Raw genomic sequence first — 9739 nt, 5'->3', positions numbered from 1 at the left:
ATCTAGGGTTAGTGGCACATAAGGTACTAACGCTTTGTTTTATTTTAGTGACGCTTTATTTCGCTAGACATATTTTGTAGTGTTTATGAGACGTATGGCCTTCCATAGATAACGCCTCGTTATCGCATCAAACCGCTGCAGCGTTGCCAAGAGACGCTGTGAGCCGCGCGTGCCGGTTTTTCAAACCTTCAGTCTAAAGGAAGGCGCTAACTGTCACTAAGCCACTTTAGCAACAGAGCGCGAGGTGAAGATGTACATACAATTTCTCTCGAAAATGTAAATAAACAAAGATAATATTCTGGTTTATCGGAGAGATATGGACGGATTATGGAATTAACTTTCAAATGAATCCAAAGGATGAGTTAATAAACGGAAAACGGAGTTATTTTTTGGGAAGGAAAAGTCCCAGATGCTGAGGTGAGTAAGCTACAGGTATGGTATTACCTCAGAAAAACAAAAGACATCTGCAGGGGTTTCTTCAGTTTGTTTCTGGTTCTGTTCATACCATAGGTTTTCTATCATGTCACGCTTGATATTAAAGTTTTATAACCGAGGAACCTATCTGATAAAGAGATCAGAACTGCTTTAATGTTGTTTTATAACGTCGTTTTCTTCCTATCAACTCTTTGATTAAGGGCATGATAGGATAGAAATGGTGAAAGATCTCTTGTCAGGTCTTTACAGTGTTACAAAATGCTTTGGAAACACATCAGACAGACGGATTGGATGTTGTCCAACAGCTTTAAATCAGAAATCATGTGATCTCAGATGGTCCATTTTAATCTGAAGACCAAAAAATAAACCGAGATGCTCGTTGATAGAGCCGGGTCTGACCGGTGCTGGATAGAGTATACGTTCCTTAACATGTTCCTTAAAGAACATACAGAGATGGCAGATCATTACAGGTGTTGTGTACATTGGCATGGACTAATCACATAAAACTTGGTTTGGAAAATATCAGAGTCTTGGTGTATCCAGAGTCAATGGGAAGACTCGTGTGAGGCTGGAAAATCAGAGGGCATCTTTCACACACACACACCCACACACACACACACACACACACACACACACAGACACACAGACACACGCAAACAATAAGGGGGGAAAGTTAGGACGATTCTAAGGGCCCACGCACTTTTGGGGCCCCCAGAGTCTTGTATGTTTGGTGCGAAATTGGTGTGGTATGGGGCCCAGTCTCATTTTCTTTCATAGGGCCCAAAATTGCTAGTGGTGCCCCTGATTCCAGCTACTAGGAGACTGTAGAAAAGCAGTAAAGCTGGAGGAATCCCATGAAAAGAACATGCCCAGATACTCTACACAGTCAGTCACCCAAGTTTCAGAAGGAATCATACAGCAATAAGATGGTGTTATAATTACAATATACAGCCAAATGTATGTAGACACCTGACCATCACATGCATATATAGTTCCTCCATAATCTGTTGCTAGCATAGAATTTTCTAGAATGTCTTTGCATGCTGTAGCATTTCAATCTCCCTTCACTGGAACTAAGAGGTCCCAATCTGTTTTAGTATGACAATGCACCTGTGCACAAATCAGGCTCCATGAAGACATGGTTTGCCAAAGTTGTTGCGGAAGAAGTCGAGAGTTCATACAGATGAGCTGAAACACCAGCTGCATCCCAGACCTCCTAATCTGACATTTGTACCAGATCTCATTAACGCTCAAATCCCAACAGCCACACTCCAAATCGAGTGGAAAGCCTTCCCACAAGAGCGGAGCTCATTGTAACGGCAAAGACAAAAAAAATGGAAATTTGATGTTCAAGAAGCACATATTGGTGTGACGGTCAGGTGCACAATAGTGTAGGCTATATCATGTATAACAAACCCAATTTCAGGCCAGTATCTGCTTACTACTGATATTCAACACCAATCCATTACCCTAATGTTTGATGAGCAAAAATGGAGCGAATTGTTTTGTCATTTCATCACATCCTGTCATGTACAACCTCAAATTAAATGTCTGTAGAGACATTATGAAGAACAGCAAAAAGAAATATAATAACACACCTACAACAGTTTACATGTAAGTGTGTGAATTTTACAATGTTGTCATGTGATGGCCGGCTATATCAGTTCACGTTTATTTTTACACTTATCCCCGTCCTGTAACGAGCTCAATCTCAGATGCTTCTTTAGCCTGAAATCGACTACAATATATCCAGTATCAAGTTCTTGCTCTAATAACCTACTAATTTGATTGATCTGAATTAAAATGAGATATTTTTATTCAGCAATAATATGAACATAAAATGTGCAAGGAGGTGCCTGAGGTGCAGAGTCACATAAATTAAAACAAGACGGTGCAATTACAGCACAGAAAAAAAACTTGCAGTGAATAATATATGCCGTGTACATGATATACAATACATAATAATGCTACAGTAACAGTACGCTGTCTCACCGATGCTAAGCTCATGCAGGTTTGGAGACATTTTACACCTCGGTATAACTTTAAACGTCACGTCACAGCTCCTGTTTAAACATTGTTATTGTGGTGGTACAGTAGCTTAGAAGATGTTCAAATTCCAAAGCTGTTGATCAGAAAATGTTCAAAGCTGGAGATCAGATGGTTGTGAACCGAGGTCCCAGAACTGCAATGTAGCCGCTGTCGCCTCAAAACTCATCTGCATGCTAGGATTGTCCTCTTTGAGGAAAACATCTGGCCAGTGAATGTTTTAACTGGTGCTGAATTCTCAATTCTGATGCAGATGTGTGCCACATCACATACTCATAAATTACATCATGCCATTTTGTAGTATAAACAGTGTGAGTATGGTGTTCACTCTGAAAATTTCAAGAAGAAGTACTACAAGGATGCACTTATTCAATTATCTAGAAAAAAATGTGGAATATTTTACACATAGTGCACTCAATGCTCGCAGCTTTGCTTATGGAGCAGAAGAGCAGTCTTTGACATCTAGCGTCAGAGCTTTGTAACGGTCGGAGATGTTCAGGACAGAGGACTTTACGTGATGCAGTTTCTCAGTAATATGACAAGCTGTGTTTTTTTTTTTGTTGTATTAAATTCAAGAGATGGGGGGGTCACGGTGGCTTAGTGGTTAGCACGTTCGCCTCACACCTCCAGGGTCGGGGTTCGATTCCCGCCTCCACCTTGTGTGTGTGGAGTTTGCATGTTCTCCCCGTGCCTCGGGGGTTTCCTCCGGGTACTCCGGTTTCCTCCCCCGGTCCAAAGACATGCATGGTAGGTTGATTGGCATCTCTGGAAAAATTGTCTGTAGTGTGTGTGATTGCGTGAGTGAATGAGAGTGTGTGTGTGTGTGTGAGTGTGTGAGTGAATGAGAGTGTGTGTGTGTGCCCTGCGATGGGTTGGCACTCCGTCCAGGGTGTATCCCGCCTTGATGCCCGATGACGCCTGAGATAGGCACAGGCTCCCCGTGACCCGAGGTAGTTCGGATAAGCGGTAGAAGATGAATGAATGAATGAATGAAATTCAAGAGATTCTATTAAGAGACCAACCGTTTACAGCTGCTGAAACGTGAGCGCAAACAGGAACTAGCGAGTGTACAACAATATTAAATGTAAGAACAGACAAATAAAAAAGTATGACGTTTTCTAGAATAAATTTTAAAAAAATGTAATCTTTCGAAAATTGCTGTGATTAAAATGAAATTGCTTTCTAAGGGACATGCAGCTCTATGAATATAATCAACTTCAGGGTGGTAAGAGTAACTCGGCTTCATCGCACCACCGTGTCTTCCTGTTTCAGCACAGCCCGGAGTGTTTTAATCTCTACATATCACTCGCCCTTGCCTGTGACTGATGTGACTCCAGTAACAAAAGGATGACACACTTAATCAGCTCCATCGCCATGCTCTATTGAATAAATGACACACTGACGCTATTGCAGATAGAGCTGAAGACTGAGGGAAAGTTGAACTGACAAATACGGGCTTTGGAGAGCGATTTGAAATGAAGGTAGGAGGAACATTGCTTTCAGAGGATTTTAGATGATAATTACTTCCTCTGTTCATTTTTATGGAGCACTCCTAGGAATTTATATTCATTTGACTTTCAATTTAAAAAGCTTAAAAATAAATACATAAGCAATTTAAATTGAAATAACTTTCATCCTTAAAAGTAGCTATATGTGTTTGTTGAACATTTAATAATTCAGTTCGCTTTTCAATTCAAATTTATTTGTATAGAGCTTTTAACAATGGACAATTTCTTAAAGCAGCTTTACAGAACATAAAAAATATAGTACAAAATATTATACAAAGGTTAATATTGTATTATAAAATTTCAAGATTAATATTAGACATAATTAAATGTGTTTGTGTTTATCCCTGGGGGGCCATGGTGGCTTAGTGGTTAGCACGTTCGCCTCACACCTCCAGGGCTGGGGGTTCGATTCCCGCCTCCGCCTTGTGTGTGTGGAGTTTGCATGTTCTCCCCGTGCCTCTGGGGTTTCCTCCGGGTACTCCGGGTTTCCTCCCCCGGTCCAAAGACATGCATGGTAGGTTGATTGGCATCTCTGGAAAATTGTCCCTAGTGTGTGAGTGCGTGAGTGAATGAGAGTGTGTGTGTGCCCTGCGATGGGTTGGCACTCCGTCCAGGGTGTATCCTGCCTTGATGCCCGATGACGCCTGAGATGGGCACAGGCTCCCCGTGACCCGAGGTAGTTTGGATAAGCGGTAGAAAATGAGTGGGTGAGTGAGTGTGTTTATCCCTAATGAACAAGTCTGAAATGACTGAGGTGAGGAGTTTTTCAGAGGAGCCCTTAGATGGAAGAGGAAGAAACCTTGAGAGGAACCAGACTCAAAAGTGAACCTCATCCTCATTTGGGTGACGCTGGAGGGTGTGATTATAAACCTTTTATTAGAAAATTTTTATTCACCTATGAAAGCATTAGTGAGATCAGACACTGAGGTTGCCTGAGGAGGTCTGGGGTGCATTTTATATTACAGTTCATCGCATTGGGGATCTCAAGATCTCAACTTCCACTCCAGCCTCAATACATCCTGTTTTCATGGAGCTCTGTGCTTTGTACAAAGAGGCATTGTCATGCTGGAGCAGGTTTGAGCCTTCTAATGCCAGTGAAGGGGAATTAATAACACTAGCACACAGAGATATTACAGTAAAACTTTGTGCTTAATGTTAAGATCAGGGGTGCACATACACCCTATATATAGTGTAAGTTTGAAGAAAGCCTGTATTGAAGAACAGCTGATATGTTCAATATTTTAGCTTTTCTTTAACGAATTAAAAGCAAACTATAAATGTAGTAAGAGTCTCTCCACCAGAAGTCCAACCTCAGTCTTACTGATGATATTAAGGGAAATAAATTTGTGTATTTAGATTTTTCTGCACTTGCTACTATACAATTTCCTCAGCAGTTCAATCAGAACAGTTAAACATAAACCTAACTGGGAAATTAAAACAGGATTTTCACCTCTTATCACAGCTTTATAGAGCACGGTTGATATTTGCATTGAGTTCCCCATAGGCAATTATCATGAAATTACATTTTTTTTACCAGAACCTGTGGAGAAACGCCCCTACTTACTAAGCTATTCTGTCTGGAAGATAAATGGAGTCTGCATAATGTGAAGACAAAGAAATCCCAAGTTGGAATAGAAAGAGACGGCATCAGATTTGTTTTCTTTTTCAGTCCAAATCAACCAATTAAGAATGGCTTTAGAAGTAGCATCTTCTGTGAACCAGTCCAAGTATGTAGTGTACTTCATTTCCTTATTGCAATCTCTTTGATTTTTGCATCAAAGATTAGGTTTGTGGAAGCGATAAACTCAAGAGTGCCTCATGAACGGAAATCCACTTTCCCAACCATACGGCGGAGAAGAGCTAGTGCGCGTTGTGCATTAATTCTCCTTTTCCCCCCAAGGCTTCTCAGAAATGGCACAGGATTCAGAAAACTTGGCTCACAACGTCTGGCACTGGATCGAGGCTCTGCAGCACAGAGGGACCATCAAATACGACACTCTTACCTGTGAGCTATTCTAATTCAGGAACATAAACTCGCCACTCCACTTAGATCTTCAGAAACGTCACAACAGTGGCTGGACAGGCCGGACTAATGAATCATTAAAGACGCCACTTGGCCGAGAGACTGACAAGCTGCCATATCGCTGCCTTTTGGGCTTTTGTAATTCTGGTGCAATATGAGAGAGAAAAGTGAGAAGAGCTCAGCTCAGTGTAGTTTGCTTTGACTTTGGCAGCTGTCTGCTTTGTTCATCACAAGGTCAGATGCGAAGATGGATTTGACTTGATAATTGCACATCCTGAAGTTTTTTATTCTTCTTATACCGCAGCGATTGACTAAATATTCCATGAAGGTCGTACGCTTTATCCATTTAGAGTTAAGTCAGTTACAGATTTCAGTAACGTAGTGGCGAACCGATTATTATTGCAGAGTAAAAGGTTTGCTGATACACAAAATAGTGGGACAAATTTTAGTTTTTGTCAGGGTTAATTCTACAATTAATCATACAGTTTGTCTCACGTGACCGGAACCTGTAGGGATAAAGCAGAATAGCCGCACAGCTTGAATGAAGAGTTACGGCCTTCAGAATGATCTAATTTCTTTCATCTAACAGCTTTCACTTTATAGGCTGCATTAAGTGTAGAGTCGATTAAAACTTATGATTCTCATCCATTTGTGGACTCCAAATTGGCTGCCTCAGTATCTTACATAAGCACCATTACACTTCTCTGTACGTCATAAAATTAACGGTCCGCATTCATTAAATATCTCAAGGTAATAGCTACGAGTTTGATTCGGCCGTTCAGAGCCTGTACCGCTTTTTTCTTATGAGTATGTAAAGACTGAACTGCTTTCTGTTCTGGCGTTTGCAACGCAAGTCCCATTGATCAAGCCGTTGCTATGGAAACAATAACGTATTACGATGACCTTGAGTGCAGAACACCTTCCGACCAAAAAGAATCCAGGAGTTAGCTCCTGCATGGTGTAAATATATTAAGTGTAAAATACTTTATCTGGGATCTAGTCCATTATTTCTTAACCATAATGTTTTGTATCTACAACAATAATAATCTTTGTTGTGATGTAAGTGACATGGTGTGCATAGTGAATAACAGCATTTAAGATCTTTTTTTTTGTAAATAAAGGTTAGTTTAAGGTCTGCTGGATCAACGGTGATGAGCGCAGTTAAGCCTGGAGCGAGTAACCATGTTTAAATAAAGGTTAAACGCTGCATTTATTCAATGCTCCCTGAAAAAAGTGCCTAGTAAAGGAAATCTGCACTAGACCACGCCTCCTTTCAAGCTTTCACCCCAGAAGACATACGACCCATTAATCACAAAGCCAGCACGTTTCTAAACAGCTATTGGAAGACACTCGAACAGAATGTTTTATTCATTCATTTATTCATACAATGATTAGAACAGACCAAGGACAGCTCATGTTGGCTGTTTGGGGGACAAAGTTAGGCAGGAGGCAAAGAGGAAGGCCAAAGAGGAGGTATATGGATGTAATTAATGAGGATATGAAGCTAGTGGGGGGCACGGTAGCTTAGTGGTTAGCACATTCGCCTCACACCTCCAGGGTTGGGGGTTCGATTCCCGCCTCCGCCTTGTGTGTGTGGAGTTTGCATGTTCTCCCCGTGCCTCGGGGGTTTCCTCCGGGTACTCCGGTTTCCTCCCCCGGTCCAAAGACATGCATGGTAGGTTGATTGGCATCTCTGGAATATTGTCCCTAGTGTGTGATTGTGTGAGTGAATGAGAGTGTGTGTGTGCCCTGTGATGGGTTGGCACTCCGTCCAGGGTGTATCCTGCCTTGATGCCCGATGACACCTGAGATAGGCACAGGCTCCCCGTGACCCGAGGTAGTTCGGATAAGCGGTAGAAGATGAATGAATGAATGAATGAAGCTAGTGGGTGCAAGTGTTGAGGATGCAGAAGATAGGAATAGGTGGAGAGAGATGATTCACTGTGGTGACCCCGAAGGGAAAAGCCGAAAGAAGAAGAAGAAGAAGAAGAAGATTAGAACAGACTAAGCCCCTTAGTCAGAGGTCTGATTTATAGCAAACATATCCAGCATTAACAGTAAAGGACAAAAAGAAAATATGAGCTTCACGTTGGCAGCAGATTAAAGGGACTTTGCAGAAATAATATAAGAATATTTGTGAAATCTGTTAAATCAACACTGCACTATACTAGAAAGCTAACAGCTAAAATATCCTACAATATTCATCACACTTTGGTTCTATGTTCTGGAATGTTCTCTGCGTTTCCATTTCCATCGGAGATCATTCAACACACTTTGATTTATGTTCTTGTGTAGCTTTAACCTGTTAGCTTGTAGAATTTAGCTTCCTTGTTCTTTTTCCTACTAAAAATCAAATATGGAGTGAGAGATGATAACATGTAAAGTCCTGTGACTTTAATGACACCTGAATCAAAAGGTGTTTGAGCAGAAGATTTCACTCCCATATGGCAGATCTTCAGTTCATTAAACCTAATGGATTATTCTTATTGTGAAGTCGATTGTGAAATCGTTCCTGGATAACAAGTGAAAGATTACGGTAAAGACAGGACTGTGTTATGAGTAGAAAGATGGATTTCCTCTCCACGGGGACTCACCACACGATCAGCAGCTCCAAGGTCATTATTTTCATTATTAACTGCGTTGATGGAGGAGCACACTGAGACACCAGCAGCACGCTGCCCGTCATGTAATCAGTCTGGTGTGACCTGAAAGCACAAACATGCCGTGTAAATCTTAATTACACTCAAACAAGAATATTAAATGCCCTTTTTTTATTGGGTGTGCAACCCGGCAGACACTATCACGTGCAAGCGTGTAACCCAATTACCTTCCATGCTTATAAACCTATTACCTTTGACTTCAAGCCTTTACAAGCATACACTAGAGATCTATAACTTTAGACTTCTGAATTATTTCAACATGAAAATCTGTCATTCACGTCAGTACCAAAACATCCCTCCTTCAGGCTTCCAACATTTATACAAAGAACATTTAGAATCTCTCTCTCTCTCATTTTCTACCGCTTATCCGAACTACCTCAGGTCACGAGGAGCCTGTGCCTGTGGAATCGAACCCCCAACCCTGGAGGTGTGAGGCGAACATGCTAACCACTAAGCCACCGTGCCCCTTCATTTAGAATCTCATTATAAGAAATAGTAGATCGTGTAGATAAGGGACTAAATTAAGGGTTTATGAACTTTGCTAGTTTGGAGTTCTCACTTCTTGCTAGAAAATAGCTAGCATAGTGCTTCCAGTGGTGTTTAATGAGGGATAAAACATCAACAATATCGAACATTAGCAGTAAGTAAGTGAGAAAGGTTTCACATTAATGAGAAACGAGTCGTAGAGACAATAATGCAAGTTACAGTAGAGACTCAGCTTTGGCCAGTTAGCTATCGATGAGATAACGAGCTTGACGGTGTTGATGGTCACATGTTAGTATGAAAGTTGAAGCTTTGGAAGCTGAAGGATTTCAGAGAACAGGACAGAATAAAGAACACACTCATTCACTCACACACACGTGCACACACACACACACACACAACAGATCATGTGTTAATTATCAAACAGATAAAGCAAGGGTGAAGTTCAGGGTGGATTTTTTTTTTCTATAAAAGAGGTTCATGTGAGCATATTTCAGCAGTGAGGCTCCATGTGGTGTGTCAAGAAATTAACAATAGCTCCAATATGCCACTTTTTTTCACATCGTTTTATCGAGCTGAATTGA

At 41.1% G+C, this 9739-nt stretch overlaps 1 protein-coding gene across 1 annotated transcript in view; it reads left to right on the top strand.

Annotated features, from left to right (window-relative positions):
* Positions 1–210: 210 nt before the first annotated feature.
* Positions 211–9739, top strand: part of dab1b (DAB adaptor protein 1b) — a 35482-nt gene continuing 25953 nt past the window's right edge. Inside the window, exon 1 of the mRNA XM_060875511.1 lies at positions 211–417. The gene's annotated coding sequence lies outside the window, so the exon portion shown is untranslated. The remainder of the gene's footprint in view (positions 418–9739) is intronic.

This window comes from Tachysurus vachellii, chromosome 7 (assembly GCF_030014155.1).
Source record: "Tachysurus vachellii isolate PV-2020 chromosome 7, HZAU_Pvac_v1, whole genome shotgun sequence".
Classification (NCBI taxonomy): domain Eukaryota; kingdom Metazoa; phylum Chordata; class Actinopteri; order Siluriformes; family Bagridae; genus Tachysurus; species Tachysurus vachellii.
Note: the sequence above shows the minus strand (reverse complement) of the source record. Positions and strands in the feature narration are given on the sequence as shown.